The sequence below is a fragment of the Zootoca vivipara genome, chromosome 5 (genome assembly GCF_963506605.1).
Source record: "Zootoca vivipara chromosome 5, rZooViv1.1, whole genome shotgun sequence".
Taxonomy (NCBI): domain Eukaryota; kingdom Metazoa; phylum Chordata; class Lepidosauria; order Squamata; family Lacertidae; genus Zootoca; species Zootoca vivipara.
The window spans coordinates 70,655,485-70,672,762 of NC_083280.1; the positions used below are offsets into that span (position 1 = coordinate 70,655,485).

The 17,278-nt window shown below is 45.9% G+C and overlaps 1 protein-coding gene across 1 annotated transcript in view; it reads left to right on the plus strand.

The window, feature by feature from the left end:
- The first annotated feature begins 8,988 nt into the window (after positions 1-8,988).
- The window catches only part of CDH23 (cadherin related 23), a 398,194-nt gene continuing 389,904 nt past the window's right edge, over positions 8,989-17,278 (plus strand). The window contains exon 1 of the mRNA XM_060274909.1: positions 8,989-9,419. The gene's annotated coding sequence lies outside the window, so the exon portion shown is untranslated. The remainder of the gene's footprint in view (positions 9,420-17,278) is intronic.

Sequence of the window (17,278 nt, forward strand, 5' to 3'; positions counted from 1 at the left end):
CTCCCCACCAGGGAAGATGTGGTGAGGGAAGATTTGCATCAGGGACAAGGGGAGAAGAAAGATCAACATCAGGACCTGCTGCCCCTTTGGAGCCTGCTGCCTGAGGCAGTCACTTCAACTTGCCTTATGGGTGGGCCAGCCCTGCCATTGAGGTACCTGGCCGAGTGTTGCCCATGTTGACTGATGGCAGCTATGCAACATCTTGGGCAAGGGCATTTCCCCTGTCTATGGCTGCTTGCCGGAGATGCCAGGGATTGATTTGAACTTTGGAGATTTGGTACCCAAAGCATGTGCTCTCTTAAGGCCCCTCCCTCCCTTCTCAATTCCGCTTTGCATTACCAATCACATGTTCCCATAAATAGTGCAAGAGAGGCTCAGAAGCAATTTAAGCCATACATGAGAAAATGCCCAGAGTTATGGAAAGGGACATGTCTCTTAAATAGCAGAGCTATAGTGGATTAGTATGGAAGTACATTGCTAAGACCACACCAGGGAACTTGGCCACTTCCTACCCTCATTATATTTGCCTTAGGCTGGGCATATTAGTCTCTCATTGCATAAATATTGAAATCCACTCAAGTTTAATGGGTGGGAATTGAGGATCTGTCAGCCAGCAATGCCTGTTTTAAATATAAATGTGTAAAAGGACCTAGCAACTTTATCAAGGGAAAGAAATGAGCCAAAGGCAGCATTAATTGCACCAGTGATAAGGTTCTCCTGTTACTGAGAGCCTAGGAAGGAAGGAGGATTTTGCACCCCTGTTTAATACCGATGATGCATGCAAGCCTTATCACCTTCCTTTTTTTCCTGCAACAAGAAGTAGCAGGCAACTACTGAGTGCATCCCTAACAAAGATTTTGGTAGCATGTTCCTTCATTATGCAGAATCTCTCACTTCTCTGTACTTGTTAGTGGGCAAGAGGGTCCTTATTAATGGCTTTTATCAGAGCTGGTGGCTACTCTAAATCCCTGGGATTCGTGTCAAAATGGAGAAAGCAGGTCTGTTTTCTTTTACTCTTCTCCCTGGTTCGAATTGTGACAAAAGACAGAGAAACAATCAGAATCTGAAACTAGATGGAAAGATAGCTAAGATTTCTAGCAGGTAAAAAACAGACTTCAGGGGTACCCAAAGTGCTCTGGATGTTATAGTTCACATGGGAAGTGTGCGCCCCTCTGTCAGTGGCATGCATAAAATACAAATGTATGACTTTATAGGACTTAGAGGTAGGAAGTTATTAACCGACTTCCTTGCTGCTCCTATGGACGTTGTATATGTTTCTTGCACTCCTGCCTGCAAGGACATAGTTACATTATAGAGAGTCAGACCATTATTGGTCTGTCTAGCTCTGTATTGTCTACACCAGGGGTTGGCAATGTGCGGCCCATGGGTCGGATGTGGCCCACGAAGACCGTTTTACCTGTCGGCAAACACTCTTGGGGAGGCGGCAAACCCGCCAGGACCTCTGAGCGTCTTCCAGTAGGCACATCTCTGGAATGGCATGTCCCTTCACTCCAGAGTGCCTCTCTGTGACACTTTTCATGTGCACACAGGTCTTCTAGCATCACACAGCAAGAAGAAACACCTGTAGATCTAAACTACGTTTTATTTACATTCTATAACAGACAATCCATAAGCACGTCTGTGTTCTCCAAGCTCTGGCAGAACAACTGTTGCATACTGCAAAAGTGAAAATACAGCACAATAACACTCTCAGATGAAAGAAATGAGACAGTATTCCGGTCCTACACTCTTCCCAGACATCTCATGTGATTTATACTAATCACACTAGATAGCATCGGCTGCATAAAATCCCAACAACCTCCCCCATTTTAGGTAACCGATGCTGCGTAAGTAAGGGCAGCATTAAGTGACATAAACAAACAGTTGTCATACACATAGTCTACTCCTGTTGTACCTGTTCCACCTTTGGAACTCCCCGCAACTGGATTGACCAGTTCGTACCTCTGGTTACCTTTCTTCCATAGGATTAGAGCTCTAGCTCTACCTTGGTCTGAGGAAACAGTGTTAACCCTTGCAACCTTCGGGTGTGGTTTCATGTCCTTTGGCAATGGCTGACCCCCTTCCTCGTCCATGTTGCTGCCAAGGACTAGCAGCACAGTGCAGTCCACATGCTGGCTTCCTATATAGCCATGCTGTGAGAGGAAAGGTGCCTGCCTGCCTCTCCCTGGGGCAGTTCTGCATTCCTCTGCTTGGGCACTCCAATACCCAACTGAACAGAACTTACAAAGCTGCTGTTCATGTATGCCCACAACTACAAATTGGGAAAACTGTACATTTTTTTAAAAAAAATGTATTTTATATAGTAGCTTACTCAATATGGCCAACTTCCCATGTGCTGATGACAGGCTTTAGGAGACTCGTCGTGGCTCAACACATGTCTCAGTGAACATAAGAATAGGACTACAGACCTTTCTGTCATTTTGTATGCCTGGCTTACGTGCAAAGAGCATGCATGCTCTTTCCAGACTCTGTGAAGCATTTATCTCCCTCAGTGCCTTATTCCCACCAGACTCAACCAAAAGCAATATCCACAACTTTGCGCAATTTGTTGGGCAAGCTTGGAAGGAGGAACGGCTAGTAATAGCTGGGGATGTGCACTCTAGAACTGGAGATTGTGTCACACAGATTCTGGTAATAAGTAGATGGGAAAAAGGGGGAGTGTGCAATAGTAAATTGGCATGGCTAAGTGTGGAAGAATCTTATGATGTGCCTGGTTGTGACACCACAGACCCCATTCAGTTAGTGCACTGGCCCTGATAAACAAACATGTGATGGGTAGCTGCACTTTTGATGGGCCAGAAACTGCTATTTCCCAGCAGTTGTATTTAGCAGTTTAAATGCTGGCAAGCAGAGGCTTGCTGACAACAGCAGCTCTCGCTTGCATGATATCAACATGGGTGAGTAAGTGGGAATCTACAGAAGCTGTTGCCACCAATCTCTTTATGGCAATCGCCTCTCCTGGATTGCCTGGCACAACATGCGGGACCTCACCTGCTTCCCCCAAGTTCTCTGTGCTTGGCAGAGAACTCAGAGCTGACAAGGGACTCTCACTTTATCCTGGGTAGGAGTGACAGACCCTGCCCTGTTATACAGAGAACTTGGGGGGCAGGGAGGGGATCGGTCTATCACCGCTTAATGGAGTCTCAGAAGCCTGGTATGACTGTGTAGACTGACTCCTGGTGACTCCTAGGTCAGGAGACTTGCGGGAGAGGAGAAGGGGCAGTAGCAACCACCAATAATGGCAGGGGGTGTACCTGGGGGTTGGATAGGTTGCCCCCCTACCCCGGCAAGGCCCAGGGGATGCCATAAAACCTGTGCCTCAGAGTGGCTAGGAACCTGTCTGCCCACCTGCTCCCCAGGCTGCTCCTCCATTATTCTTTGCAACAAGGCAAGGTACACAGGCTCCTCTGGGTGCCTCTGTGGAGGAGTGGGACCAGGGCCAAGGGCAATGCAGCTCCTTACCAAGGGTACAAGGGAGTCTAAACATGCCTCTGAATAATGGCAGTCAAGCCACCCTTGTCTTGAAAGGTGCAACTAACATGCAAGTCTATCTGGAAGCACAGGTAATAAGATACCCATCCATAAATGGTTACGTCCAAAGCCTATAAGCCTTTGTTTTAGACACCTACAATTTAGAGGATGCCTTTCTGAGTTACAGCAAGATGCAGACTGGCCACTAAATGAGGAACAGGAAAATTTGGATCCCTGCATCAGCTGAAACAACTGTTTTCATGCCCCTGAAAGGAAATAACTTTTACTGTGTGTGGCATTCATGGAGCAAAACAGGTGCAGCTAACATTTAATAGTTGTCTTCCTTAGTGGAAGCCAGGTGCCAAGTTCTTAACAGCTAGCAATAAGCAGGACAAAACAAAGGCCTGTTTCAGGGGAGGGGGGAATCGTCATCCATGGAAACTGCGCCACTAGGTGCCCAAATGGGAGCAAGGAAGAAGTGGATGGCACCGTTGTTGCCGCATCATGTGTCTCTAACAGCATAGCTGGTGGGCCAAGCGCTCTGCTTGCCTTGGCCGATTGCAGCCATTCCACATTCATGTATGATTCATGTAGTCCACATTGCTCAGCCAACATTTTCATTTGTTTTTAATATCATAGTGGTTCTATAAAAGGACGGTGCTATAAAAACCAAGAGAACTTTATGCCCAGGCACAATTGGTAGTTTAAGTATTGTGGGGGTAATTCTCCTCTAACAGGCAATTGTTTTCCACAGCAGCTAATGCTGCTGCCAAAATAAGAAAATTTGTTTCTTTTCTAAAGGCTTTTATGTGTGGAGCTATCAGCCAAAGAACGAGCAGCCCTGATTAGTTTTAAAAGAATATTTTGGATGCCAGGTTCCACCAGAGAGAAAACCAGCTTTTAAACATACATGCTAATTTTATGGAGACAGACACAACCAAGGAAGGGGGGAGCCAGTAGAATGGGAGATGGGTTTTGACTATATTTTGACATGTGAATAACTCCATTTTTAAATCAAAACAAAACAAAGGGGCTGTAGAACTTCTGCAAATGTGTGTGTTGCAAAGAAAAGAACCACTGATAGACTGTCTGTCAACAGAAGTGCATTGCTGAAACTTGTGTATACATTAAATATAATATGCTTGTAACAATCCAACTGAGATGTCTTGGCAGCAACCTCTTCATGCCACCCCACTCTCGACATTGCCCTGCCTTTTCCCAGGAGGCACCAGTGCTGCTCCTTCTGGGCTTTTGAATGGGAACTTGGTTGCTCTCATGAAGTCATATCTTCTTGGTTCTCATGGAGCTCTTGGTGGCTTACATTCTGGGACACCTTGCTAGTTTGAGAAAAGGAGGCACTGCATCGCAGAACATAGCACAGGAGATGCTGCTCTGCCTGTTAGGACTTGTCTTATGAAGTTTTGCAAGATTCTATCTTGTCCCCCTCTGCTTCTTAAACACCAGCACACTGGAAGATGATGGCTAGAGATTTGTGGTGAAGCATTGTTGGTGTGCTGATTGATACTCCCCTCCCCCTTCCACCCTTGTCAGTGCAGAAGCAGGTGAAGTGGTAGGAATTCTGAACCTTGACAGGAGGTAGGGAAGGACTAGATGAAGGTGAATAAGCTGAAGCTCAATACATACAAAACGGGGGTGGATTGTGTAGCTACGACACGGCACCAGGCTTGGTTGTACCTGGGCGGCTGTCTTGTTCTCTGAAAGAGACAATAACATTCTTGTCTCACTGCCTGACTGGTGTGTCCTCCAAACCTTTCATGGCAGGAGCTATGCTTCATCAAGGAGTTGTTGGTCTCCCTATTTTGGGTGGTGTTAGACCAGGGGCAGCCAATGCAGCGCTCTCCAAAAGTTATTGTACCAGTTCCCAACAACACTAGTCAGCATGACCACATGCCAGGGATTATGGGAATTGTAATTCAACTATATCTGAAAGGTACCACATTGGCTACCCTTAGACTATCCCTGAAGGAGCAGGTATGTAGTCTGGAGTTGCTGTGTGACTTAGTATTACTCTTGAATTCCCAGACAGCAGCTGTGGCCAGCAGTGGCTTTAAGCAGGTTGGTTCTCCATCCACAGCCATTTAAAGTGACTGTGTTGTTGCATGTCACTGAGTCTCATGGTTTGGTAACCTTCAGGCTGGGCTCTTCAGTGGAGTTACCTTTGAAGGTTGTCCTGAACCTTCAGTTGGTTCATCATGTAGCCACCATCCATCTAATTTTCAAAATGCCCGAAGAGCGCACAAGGCACTGGTGTTAAAAACAGTAAAACAAGTGCTGGATTTAGTCTAGCCTTTCATATCCTTGAAGCCAGTGGTGGCTGGTATCCATTAGGACCGGTAGGATGGAACTCAGTGAGACCAACAATAGCCAGAGCCAATGATAGGCAGAGCCAATGAATTCTTGTTTTGTCTCCATCCTACTTCCTGTTGAGTCCTACAAGGGCAATGCTGACAGACTAAGGAACCTGACAGCCAGGACCATCCCTTGCAAGTTCACTTTATTTTAGATACTGGTAGCTTATAAGTTTTCATGGCACTTTGTAAGTAGTTGTCTTATCCTCACAAACTTGATAAATGGTGAAAAATTGTTGGTTGCACAATCATTATTAACGGCACAGGTTGTATTTCTTCAGCAGGCAGGTCCATCCCCTGGGCTAGTTGCAAATGGGAAGACAGACAGGTAGAGTAGTCTCACTGAGGGAAGACTTGACCTTGCCCCATATGCCCTAATGGACCAGCCTCCAGTCCTTGCAAAAAGATAACTTAAAGGAAGCTCATTGTTTCCTTATCAGGATCCCCATATGTTATTATTTCTTGCGCTCATTAGTCACTTTTTTAAAAAAAATGAAAAGTAAACTCAGAGCAACTTACAATGTAAATACAAAAACCAAAACCAAATTAAAACTAGAAAGGATCAAAGAACAGTTTACAACATAAAAACATAAACAACACACACACCCAGTTTAAAAGGCCATAGATTGTTTAATAAGCCAAAGGGCCTGGGAGAAGAGGAATGTTTTTCCCTGGCGCCTTAAGATACAAAATAGAGGCACCAGGCAAACCTGCCTGGGGACAGCATTCCACAAATCGGAAGCCACTGCAAAAAAGGCCTGTTCTTGTGTTGCCACCCTCTGAACATCTCGCACATGAAGGAGGCACATGAAAAAGGGTCTCAGATGATTATTGCAGGGTCTGGGTCAGTTCATATGGAGAGAGGGCGGTCCTTGACTTATTGCGGTCCTGAGCCAATAGGTCAAAGGCTTTATAGGTCAAAACAAGCACAAAACCCACTAAAGGATGTCACAAAGCTACTATAAAGCTGCCTTATTTTGTTTCTTCTTGACTGGCCAAGAGCAAGTCTTTCTCAATTGCAGCACCCTCTCCTCTTGTCCCAGGTGGCGCTGTGGGTTAAACCACAGAGTCTAGGGCTTGCTGATCAGGAGGTCGGTGGTTCGAATCCCTGCAACGGGGTGAGCTCCCGTTGCTCGGTCCCAGCTCCTGCCCACCTAGCAGTTCGAAAGCACATCAAAGTGCAAGTCGATAAATAGGGACCGCTCTGGCGGGAAGGTAAACGGCGTTTCCGTGCGCTGCTCTGGTTCACCAGAAACAGCTTTGTCATGCTGGCCACATGACCCGGAAGCTGTCTGCGGACAAACGCTGGCTCCCTCAGCCTATAGAGTGAGATGAGCGCTGCAACCCCAGAGTCGGACACGACTGGACCTGATGGTCAGGGGCCCCTTTACCTTTACCTCCTCTTGTCCTAGAGAAGCCCACCAGGATTTTTGGAAATTTTGACCCATTTCTCCCCCTGAGGACATTCAGAAGGTGAAACAGGTTTTATTTTCTGCTCTTCGGACTTGCATCGTTTACTATAGTTTTAATGGTTGCAATTTAATGAATTTTCAAAGTGCTGTTGATGGCTGCTTTGTGTTAAATCTTTACATTTTGTAAGCCACCTTGAGGGCTTTTTCAAGACCACATATGAAATAAATAAGTTCATCTTCTGAGCATCCCAGGGGGAAAGCCTGTTTAAATAATGGTGTGGGAAAGTTCCATGATTCTGAACAGCTATGGCTGTTCTCCCAAGTGACAAATAGTTAAGCAGAGCATCCTTTTCAAACAGATTCAAATGGAGAGCAGAGGAGATAACCCGAGATTCTTTCCGCAGCGCAATTTAGGCAAAGGGTGTAAAATAGAAATAATTTTTCAAAGGTCAATGGACTCTTACATTAGGAAAGAACAGAAACGAAGTAGTCACAGTGTAGTCATTATCACAGGAAAAGAATCAAGCTGTGTTTAATTTATAAAATGAGATGTGCAAATTTGTTTGCAGGCCTTGTCCCCCTCATTCCAGATGTGTATATTTAAGCTGTGGTTACTCACTGGTAGCAAAGAAGGACTCTGCACATGGTCAGAGATCATATCTCCTTTACCTCACACATCCTTGGTCCAATACCTGCCTAACGTGAAGCCTTGAGTGCATGCTGTATTTTTGAGTACATGCTATATATTTTTCACAATGGAGGCTCTGCACTTCTTAATCAGGGGTGCATGGCAGGCTGAAATTCAACAAGTGCCACATCTCCATGCCAAGAAAGCAGCAATAGAGAAAGCTGTCCGTTTGGATGCAATCAGTCTGTCTCTCTTACTGGCCTTGTTCTCATGCTTTTAACATGGACCCGACTAAACATAGAGCCTCCCCACCATATCACTTTATTTCCATGCTGGAGAGAGCTTCACCTGGTGAATTTCCGCTGCAGGGCATGATTTTGCTAGGGAAGGCTCAGTAGGGCCAGTTTTTTTTTTAAAAAAAGGCGGCAACTCTAGTGCACAACCTTTGTCAGGAAAAAAGGGGGAGGCCGATTTCGCTAACTCCAAGGTCGCAATGCATTCCTTGGTTCCACCTTTGTGGGGATTTGTGTCTGATTCCCAGAGCAGGAGGGGGGGCGCTTAAAGCCCGCGCCTACAAAGTGTCAAACATGCAGGTGCCTTCCAGTTTCTTCCGTCCTTTCTGAGGTAAAAACAAACAAACAAACTCCAACTAAAACCAGACGCGCGAAAGCGAACCGACGGCGACTGTGCTGAGTTGTGCTCAGCGACATTTCGCGGCCACAGAGGAGCGCGCGGTCGCTTTCGTGCGCTCCGGCTTCTCCCTCGGGGCGGGAAGGATTGTCGGAGTCGCCAAAGCAGCGAGTCCCGTGACATCAACCGAGGGGGGCCGTTTAAGCTGAAATATTCACCGCTCGCCCGCTGCTGCTCGCGGTGCTGCTCCTTCGTCCGCGAGCGCGCGCCAGCTGCGTTGCTGCTGCTGCTGCTGCTCCGACTCCTCGCTGCTTCCGCGGGCGGAGGAGAGAAAGAGAGCGCGCGCTTGCGCTGGGGTATATATCTCCTCCTCTTCTCTCCCGCCGCCACCAACCTCCAGGGAGCTGTTGCCGCGCCCCTTCACCCCCCCCCCAATCTCCCCAACTACCACGCGCATCCCTCAGGAGGGGGAGGCGCCCAAAGTTGCTCGGCTCCTCAGGCGAGCGAAGCGCCGCCAGGCAGCATCAGCAGCAGTAGGAGCAGCAGCAGCAAGAGAAAGAGGCGGCGCCCGCGCTCCTCTGCTGGACTCCTGCGAGGAGCGCGAGGTTGGGAAGGCGGCGCTCTGCGGCACAAGAGGAGGCTCCCGCCGAGGAAAGCGACTGGATTACGGTCGGCGGGCCATGGCAGAGCCGGCGCTGGGCTGGGAAGGTCGGCGAACAAGGGACGGCAGGAGGTGACTTGGCGACGCGCGCTCTCCACCTCTTCTCCGCCAGCTTTGGCTGGCCAAAGGAATTCCTTCGCAGGCTCTTCCTTGGACAAGAGCCGAGCACCCCTCGCCGCCGCCAGCCTGGGCAAGCGCACCGCTCGCTCCCCCTCAGCCGCCGACAGGTAAGGCGAAGTTTCGACCCCCCCCCCCTCGCCCCTTTCCCTCGTTTTCTCTCCTCCGGAACTTTGAGACGCTGCTTCTTCTTTCTTGGATTCCCGGACGCTCCGCGCGCCTCCAGTAGAAGCGAATACCGAGCTGACAAAGTCCTTCGCCAGCTCCCGGTTTCAGTTAACTTGGCCATGTCGGAACTCGGAGCGCACTGATGGTTTTAGTCGGGTTTTTTTTTTTATAGGCTGCCTGGTTCCAGAGGTTTATGGCGGGTGGCAACTGAGCGAGAGCAGCCGGCAACTCAAGTGAACAGAGAGAGGTTGCAATTCTAAGCAGGGGTTTTGTTTGTGAAAGAGAAAAATCGTTTTGTGAAAAGCAGTTCCCGCACGCCACGCGCTCTGGGTTTATGTGTTTCCCTGAAGGCGTCAATAAGGCGGAAGGGGGACTGAGAGGGTGCGCTGATATCGCTGCCTGTTTCTTGTCAGAAAGTTCTTACCTCAAGATACGAGTGCTTAGGATTTCAGCCTTAAATGTTCTGAGGCTGCAATTCTATATCCACGGACCTGGGAAGCAAGCTGAATGAATGGGTCTTTCTTCTGACTTGAATAGGAGGCTGCAGCAGAACCACTGAGAGTCTGTAATGGTGCTAAGATTCTTGTAGTTGCACATAAGCCTCATAGAACACGAGGGCTTACTTCTGAGTAAACATGCATAGGATCTGGCCGGGCTTCAGTAGGTTTGCTAGTTACGCTTTTATCCACCAGATGACAGGTAGAAAATGAAGGTGTGTGTGTGGGGGGGGAAGCATCCTCCTTTTTGGGTTCTCATCTTGAGCACTCTTGCAAGGGAATAAGCACCATTGAAAACAGTGGGACTTGTTTCTGAGTCAACATGCATGGGATTGTGTTGCCAGGATCTTATTTATTGATACTTCTGAGTTGACTTTTCCAACCAGACAACATGCAACAGGAAAACCCTAAACAACCCTCCAGTGAACTAAAACAGAATCCGAGTATGTGTCTTTTTAAATGCAGCCTCCAAGTGTGTTGAATCCAATAGTGCAAAAATGAACAGTGAAAGAAGCCATAACATAAAATAATGACAATCTGACCAGCTATAGATAGATAGATAATGCTGCCACCCTATGCATACTTGCTTAGGAGAAAGCCCCACTAAACTCGCCAGGACTTGCTTCTGAGTAAAGGTTCCCCAGACGCAGTTGCTTTTTTTCCTCTTTGACCACCTGTTCTGATGTAGTTTCTGCAATGAAGGCAACTCACAGCATTACCTTGTGCATATTTACTTAGAATTAAACAGGACTTTCTCCCATTAAACGTAGGTATAATTGCACGGAGAGCTTGGAAATACGGTGAAAAGGAGCATGAAATTTGAAGATCAGTTAGATTCCAAGTATATAATAGAGAACTTATAGGGTTGGCAACTTCTGTTCTCTCCCCTCCCTTTATTGCAGAGCTTTTGTAATTGCATGTACCTTGCAAAAGGCTAAATAAGTACATAAAAGCAAAGCTTTTCCTACCACTCCAGCTCAGTGCTGGGAAAAGTTAAAGACACCAGGCAGGAGGAGAAGTAAGAGCTGGCAACCCCCAGAGCTTCTCTGGCAAATAAATAGAAGCCTGACACCTGACTCCCACCTAGGGCACCAAGCAGGAAGGTGGGGCAGCCCTCGGAGGCTGCTGCCTAATCATATAGATATTCCAAACCAGCAAAGCTTCCTTAGTCCTTTGGAAGGACCAGGTTGCATGGTAATGAAGACACACACAAACATGCACTGATCGCTACTTTGGAGGCACTTGTTGGATGGGAATGCAATTTTGCTGACAAGTTGTTTTACACAGCAATCACTGTCTGGGGGCTGCCCATAGGACTGCAGCTGGGCAGTGCAATCCCATTTTTGGAAACTACTCAGACTGAATTCTGCGGGATTTATTCCTTACTAAATCAGATTGCCTGCAGTCCTTTTTAAAGTACTTGTCTGTATGGCAGTCGTAGCCTACTCCCCAAACAGGGGCTTGTAAGCATCTAACATTGCACTTCTCCTATTTGGCATTAAGTTCTATTAATTTCATTGACTCTTACCTATGTGTAGAGCTACTTTAAAAGCATGGAACTTGACTCGGCAGATGCATCAGAGTGGGATGGGGGCTGCAACACCTGAAATACTTCTCTGTTTAGAATATTTGGTTCATATAGTTCAAGGCAGCTTTTGTACAGTAGTGCCAGCTCTTCTAACCACCTTCTTGTCATACCCCAAAGCCCCAGATAAGGGTGCTAAGGCATGAAAACCTTAATACAAAAGAAGCTATTGAGCCTAGTCCTAGAAAGCAGCACATTCAGGCTGCCCTAAGCTGTGTGACAGACTAAGCAGGGACCTCCATCCCTTGAATGAGAAGCTAAATGTTAACTTTCTTCCAGCAAGCACCTTCTGGTTTATCAAATTCCTTCACCTATAAAGCCCCATCCCTCCAGAGTTGCCCTATGCAGCTGTGCTTAGGGTTACTTTGCAAGCAACGGGGATCACTACTTGGAATACCCTGTAGTTAAAACCCAGTGTGTTGCGTTTAGAAGGGTCTGAGTAAGACTCAGCAAGTGTCCTCAAGGGTGGACAGATGATTGAGCAAGCTCTCCCTTTGTGGTGGGGTTGGTTGAATGGGTCCCATCTAGAAACCACTGAGTTCTGAATGAGTCCCAGTTTACTGGAAGCACACCTTCCATTGTTTCGGTATACTTTTGTGAAGTAATCTTGTCTGAGGTGCAGTGACTGCACCAGAAAAAAAATCTCTTTCTGCAGGGGTGATGACCAAAGAAGAGCAAAGTTCATTGGGGGGGAGGGGGCTGGGGAGTAACAAGCTTCCCCCCCATATGTTAGATAAAAATACATGAAAGAGAAATGATGCTATACAGTGCTTTGTATGAATGATCACATTTGAAATGTGTTTTCTCCAAAGCAAGTCCTATTGACTCCAATGGCACTCTGAGAACACAAGGATTGCAGCCTTATTTTAATTTGCAATTTGATTCAGTTATAATCTGTGTGTGGAAAGTGCCTTTCCTTCAAGTAACTACAGGGGTCCAGCAATTGAGGGGGTGGGCAGGGACGTGGCACAAGCTGCAGTATGTATTGGCATCCTATGCCTGGAGGGGTTTCCTTCTGACCCTTCTCCCTCTGGCACTGTCTGTGTTCAGATGTAGCCTGGGGAATCCCCTGGGTGGATCTGCCCCCATCCCTACCCAAAAAAGCAACAATGCCCTGTCACAAAACTGTTGCCCTGCGTTTTAGCACATTAATGTATCCTGCTGCAATTGTTCCAGGGATCTCATGTTCCTTCCTGATTCTCTTTCCACTCTACATGAAGTACTTTTTTTTTATTCATAGCCTCTCCCTTTCCCTCTCTTGGCATCTTTAACTGCATATATCCAGGGTTAAAGGTGTTAAAAGCAGTAATGGATGGGATCAGGAGGCAACCTGTACTATTTTTAACTGACCGGCTACCTTTTGGCATCTTGGCCAAGGGATGGGGAGAAGAAGAGAGAGCCAGCAAGTATTCAGTACTTGAGTAGTTTTCACAATGAGGTGGATGAGTTGTAGATGGGCATAGTTCAAGAATTGTCTCATCTTAATATTCTCTAAAGAAGAGCACTGTCTGCAGGAACAATTTAGTAATTTATGTTGCGCTTCTTCGGCTTTTTGTACCAGCCATAACAACGAACTTAGTAACTTGTTCATGTGAGTTATGGCCCATACCCCACTTAAAGATGCCCACTTTTGCAGAATCTGATTTAAATGTTAATAGATTAGGTGAAGGGCAAATGTACTTCTTTCTTGATCACATGCTATTATTTTAGTGGTGTCCAAAGACAGACTTTATTCAGGCAAGGATGGAATTGGGGGGGGGGGTTTAGAGAGAACATAAAAGAGAACAAAAAAAAATAGAGAGAAATAAAAATAAGTTAGGCATGGAGAACAACTGTGGTAGGTGTTTTAATCTGTCTTCAGAGGATCACAGCCAGTTTGGGGCAGAAGGAGTGGTGACCTAGACTCAGAATTAGTATACATTATACAGTACATTCCACAACATACCTCTAGATAAAAAACCATTGCATTTCTGACGGCTAGTAGCTTTTCACACTGATGCCAGCAATGTCCAGCAACATCCCTTTGCCTTCCCTCCTTCATCTACTTATTGAAACCTAAGTGATTGAGCCAAGCAGTTATCAAAGTAAAGAGATAAAATGCAAAGAAAATGGTATCTCCTTGACAGGTGGCAGAAGGATGCCTACCTGTGTGTACGCTCCATTTTCCCAGCTCATAGAGGAAGAGAGTTTTACCCACCTGAGCCTGATGCTCCTTGCTAGATCCTTATTTGATCCTTAGCTTTGTTTGTTGTTTAGTCGTTTAGTCGTGTCCAACTCTTTGTGACCCCATGGACCATAGAACGCCAGGCACTCCTGTCTTGCACTGCCTCCCGCAGTTTGGTCAAACTCATGTTCGTAGCTTCGAGAACACTGTCCAACCATCTCGTCCTCTGTCGTCCCCTTCTCCTAGTGCCCTCAATCTTTCCCAACATCAGGGTCTTTTCCAAGGATTCTTCTCTTCTCATGAGGTGGCCAAAGCATTGGAGCCTCAGCTTCACGATCTGTCCTTCCAGTGAGCACTCAGGGCTGATTTCCTTAAGAATGGATAGATTTGATCTTCTTGCAGTCCATGGGACTGCATACGTAGCCCCAAAGAGCAGCTGGGATTTGGTTGTATAGGTTCAGCAAATGGGGGCACTGGTACCCTTTCTCCTCAGAAGCAATCTCCTATGCTTTTTTTTCTTTTCTTTTTTTACAAAGGAAAAAAATGCAGAAGGACCAGCTTTGACTTACCGGCCTTTGCTAGTATTCAGTTCTGCATAACAGGCAAACGAACCTGCCCAGCAAAGAAGGCCAGTCCACAACCAGCTGATGCTCTCTGCTCCCCAAAGTGCTCCCTCTTATATCCTTTGTGATGAAGGAAGCTTGGAGGATATGAAAGGGCTGGTGAATGTGGTATTCAGATCTGAAGTACTTATTCATTCAGCATCTGCACCTTTGAATCAAATAGGGTCCCAGGAACTGCAAATATAGAACTACCGGTAGGAATTGGCTTCACACTGATGGGAGGGGGGGCAGTCTGTTTAAAGAGCATTCTCAGTTACAATATCTACCCGGCCTCTTCTTCCACCTGCTCACTTGAAAACTGCAGTAGGTTCGGTGAAGGGAAGGAGGACTTGGGTTAGAAGCAGGTAAACCTTGCTTTGATCTCTCTGAAGGCTCGATTTTCAGCTTAATCTCCCTCAAGGAGAACATCTGTCAGCGGCCTTACTTTGCATGGTTGAAGAGATGCCACAAATGGCAGGCAAAGTGGTGGTTTCAGAACTGGAAGTGAACTAGCCTTTTAACATTTTAACAAGTTCTTAAGCAGGTAAGAATGGGCTTTGTTGGCACAGATAGCAAAGTCCTGGTTTTCACAAAGTGGAAGGATGTTTTCTTGCCTGCTACCTTTCCTGGGTGTTATATATGGGTGATAAAGAGGGTTTCCCTCTCATGTTCTCATTGTGTTTTGGGGGAGGAGGTGAGAAAATAGAGGTGGAGAGTGGACCTAAAGTGGTGCCCATGAAAAACTTTTGGAATCGTTCTGCTGCATGAGATCTTAAGATCAGTTGGATTGGCGAGGTGACAATGTGTGAGAGAGAGCCTCTTCTTTGAGTGAGTTCTGGATCTCTCTGCTTGTTGTTGTGTTTAACCTTCTTTATTTAAGAACTTGATATGCAACCAGGTTGGGCTGTGGTTGTTGCCTGGCAAAGTCTAATGCTAATGGTGATGTTTTTGCTTGCCTACAAATTTGCTCTGACCCTTCCAGTCTTACAGCAGGGATTTAAACAATAATGTTGTTGCTTTCTTGAGATTGTAATCCTAAACACACTTTCCAAGAAGCAAGACCAAATAAGATTAGGGTGTACTTCTGAATGAACATGTTGAGAAACCTCTGTTTCAGTGTATTTGAAGAAGTGTGCATGCACACGGAAGCTCATACCAGTGACAAATTTAGTTGGTCTCTAAGGTGCTGCTGGAAGGAATTTTATTATTTTGTTTTGAATTTGAGGCTGTTAGTGCATTTTAATGTTAAGAGGCATGGGTTCCATAATGGCTTGGGTGATACTTTTTGCTGAAAATAGCAATCTTCCTGGATACATACCATAGATTTCTGATGTACCACCTAAATGGTGCAGGAAAACATTTCCCCCCTCAATGTGTGATGTATTATTGGTTACTGGGGGTAGGGGAGATGTTGTTTATAGCTTGTGTAGCATTTCTGCAAAGCAGTGCACTTTGACCCCTCACTCAGTAGTACAAATTATTATATGGAATTGGAATTCCATTTTGGTTGGCTTTTCCAATTTACCTGTTTGAATTTATTATATGCTATACTTGCTGTTTGGTTGTACCTTTGTCTAATTTTCATGGTTCTTAGCGCATAAACATTCCCAAGGCAGCATGCATCCTCTTCCGTTGGTCTTGATTCCTCAAATAGTTGCAAACCTGAGCTGCTTTTTAAAAAAGCATATACTGTTTCCATAGTCCTGGGTGTAAAATTACCTGGTTGCACCACTGCACAAGGCAATACATGGGTCTATCTCTTACACTTTCCCATTTTGTTATTTGCCATGGGGAAAACCTGCAGGGTCAGTCCAATGGATTAAGACCATCAAAGTTGGGGAAAGGCCCTAAATTGACTGATTCAAGTCTGTGTGATAGTGCAAAAAATCAGTCTTGAGTATGGATGCTACATCTGTCACTAGAAAGGTACAACATATCTAGGTAAGAGGGAGAAGACAGATATGGTTATCAGCCTAATTTTAAATCCTAGAGTTGGTTTACTGGTTTCAGTTTCTCGTTCAGTTCAGAGACATGAATGGAGCATGAATTAGGAATTTGGATTAGAACATCTCTGCATTCTAACATAAACGTTAGACCACCTTAGATCATTTGCCCATGCTACCTTGTCAGTTGATAAATGCTGATACCCTGTTTTCTGTTTAATTCCCTGTTTGAGCTGCATTTGAATAAGGGAACTGAGAACCACATTGTATCTTTGAACTGGGTGGGTGAGACTGTCTGGCTTCATATCATCTTAGAAAACATCCCAGTCCTGGAAAGGGAAGTGAGGCGTAGAGTTCCCCATTCCCCATCTAAAATGTGCCTTACGCAATAAATGTGCACATTTCCCTAGTAGTATTGACACCAATATGGCATTGCTTAAGTAACAGTGCACTGCCATACATGTCTACTCAGAAATGTCCCATTAAGTTCAGTGAGGCTTACACCTAGGAACGTGTATGTAGGAATCCATCCCAAGGCACTTCTAAGTGGAGACCAGCTGCACATCGAAACACCATGTCAGGTCCCAGCACTCCAGAGTTGTGATAAGCTATGCTTATCTATACATAGCTGATCAGACAAATAGCTTGGTTTCATCAAGGGAATATGGAGCGGCTTTGGAGGGGGTGAGCAAAAATTTCCTCTAGGTAACCAGGCAAGGAATTTTCTATGCAAATGGAAATGTATGGTAGTATTTTTCTTTCTTTAATGTTTTCAGTGTGGCACAAATTACTAACATACAAATGTTTAGACAGGCTATTGTAAATTCTTGTGGACTAGTAACTCTTGCATACATATTTGCAAGGCTGGTTTTGACATAAAACACACACAGAGACCTCTCTCCCTTCAGAAAGAAGGCAATTTAAGGGTCCCCCCCCCCTTGCCTGTTTTGAGTTTGCCAAGACCTTATGAGGAAACCCTTCCTCTGAATGTTTCAAGTCTTCCGGGTGCA